Below are 2,525 nucleotides of genomic sequence, written 5' to 3' on the forward strand. Positions count from 1 at the left end.
AAATCAGATTTGACAAGGCAAACAACAGTAATTTCCTCTTTCTGTTGGTTTCAAATGTGGCTTCTGGGTTACTTGAGTACTAATAGTTTCTTTTCTTCAGTTTGAGTTGTACTGGGATTTGAAATTAAAAACAGTCAATTTAACTTCCAGTACCATTGGTTTTGAGGAAAGACAAAAACAAAAATGAGGAAGTTGGGAAGACTTCAAAGGAAGTCTTTACATTCTATATGAATTTGAATTAATAGTTTGTGGGGAGTAGGGCTTTTTCAATTCATTTAGAAACAATGTTGACATTAATGAAATTAAAAAAAATGAAGTGGAAGATAGAGCAGTGGAGAATTCTGATTTTGATGCCAACTTCTCACTGAGCTAATCTTGGGGTTATAGATTTTTTTCTAGAAGACAACTGGTTCATGATTTCCAATTTAAGCCACTTATAAAGCTCATAAGTTGGGTGTGGAGATGGAGAGGTTGATGTTCAGAGAATATGGCTAAATGGCAGGGTTCTCTGAATTTCATATGCTTTAGGATGGTTACTTCTAAAGACTACTGTCCTTGAGGTCAATAATGAGTTGGTGGAAATTTGGGATGTCATTACCTTCTGGGAGGACTAAGTCTATTTGATACTTATGCTTGATGGGAGCTGCTTAACAGGTCAACACGTGGAAGATGTCAGCTTCAGGGAGTGGTAGTCTTGGTCTAGGGGCAGAAGGAGCGAACTGAGGGAAGACACATGGATCAGCAGAGGAAGAAAGGAGAGGAAGAAGGAGAATGCAAATACTATTTGAATAGGAAGCTTAAAAGTAATGATTATCTACTTGAGTAACTTGAGAAATATTAATAAGTACAGAAGTCTATAATAAGTACTTTACACTAATAAATTTGGTTATTTATTCCTCCTTTTATCAGGATATTTCTCTTGACAATCATAGAAGAATGTCCTTGTAATAATCCTGAATCTTCAAAAAATATTCAAAATATATTCAAAATCTTCTTGGCTTCTGCCCAGTCCATTGTTTCTCCCTTGACTCTTGGTCTAACCTCCACTTCATTTTTTTGTTCTTGTTGTTAGCCAAATTCTGAAAACCATAAAGTGACCACATCATTTAAGCTCATTTTTATTTCCCCACTGCTTGGTCCAGTGTCAGGCATAAAGTTGATTGGTTAGCTGTTGAAATTGTTGAATCATTTTGTTTTCAAAGATAAAATACAAAGGCTTGAGTACCACCCATCTTAGTATACACAGCTGAAATGTCTTGACCTTTCTCAGTGAGAAATTTGGGGTACATGGGTCTGTATATATGGTACTCTATGCATGCCTTTCTCTCTCTAATGGGGGACTATCTCCCCCTATATCTCTTTAATCTCAGCCTGGTCAGTGCTGTGCAGTGAATGGCAACGAGTGGGGGATTAAATAAAGAATGGAGAAAACATGAAGAGCCCATATGCCATTTCATTTGGCCCTTTGAGTGTCCTCTCTTTATTGTGAATACTGAGGGATGCTTATACTAAAGGGTCCTGCTAGTAGCTGCCTGTGGTTCAAGAATTCTTCTGCATTTTATGCAAATTTAATCCAGATGTTAAGACCTTTCTCAAGAGTTTAATGGTGCTGGGGTTATTGCATCTAACCCAGAGAGGACTATTCATATGGTAATAGATAATTTTGCTAGAGAGGAGAGCTGGGAGTTGAATCCAGAGTACATCGCTTCTGTTCCAGGCCAAACTGTTTTCCTAAAGTAGGAGAAATGTTGTATTGGGGATAAAGTGTCCTCTTAAGTGTTCTTACCTCTAGTAGGAAAAATTCAATTTCCCTGAAAGATATGTCACCACTTTTCCCTTCCTGAGACTTTAATCTCTGTATCACAGTGGAAAAGGAGCTGAAGATCAAAGATGCAATACAAATTACTGGGTCACGTTTTGAACCCTACTTGTGTGGTCATCTGAACGTCTAGGAGCAGGAGGAGGCTGGTGGCAGATGGAGATCTGTGGGAGTGTCGGAGGAACAGCAGGGAAGGCTGGTGAAATTATCTCAACACAGAATGGTGATTTTGATACTGTGTTCTGCCACCAAGCACAGGTTATTAGCTGTAAAAAATCAATTTTCTTTGATAGTGTCTCTACGTCCCTTACCTCTTCTCTGAAATTTGGGTGATGACCAAAGTAACTTCAGACAGTATACCGCATAGCACATTATGTGTTTGTTGCATTTAGTTGATCTGGACATTATAAAATCAATGGATTATGATGCTGAAGCCAAATTTCAAAATGTATACTGTATTTTTCCTATCTCCCTTGTAATTTCAATCAGATAAGGTTTTTTGTTTCTTGTCCAATGCCATTTGGTGAACATTCAGTTTCTTGCAAAAAGCTAAATGTAATATGTGGATATGCTTCAATCTAATCACAACGTATTTATTTAGTTCATAACATGTGCAAAGTACATGGAAGGTGCTGTGAAACAAACTTTGTATTAAACACAGCACTTTTCCTGTCTTACAGAATTTACCCCTGTATGTGAAAATGCT

The sequence above is a fragment of the Panthera onca genome, chromosome B2 (genome assembly GCF_046562875.1).
Source record: "Panthera onca isolate mPanOnc1 chromosome B2, mPanOnc1 haplotype 2, whole genome shotgun sequence".
NCBI lineage: Eukaryota > Metazoa > Chordata > Mammalia > Carnivora > Felidae > Panthera > Panthera onca.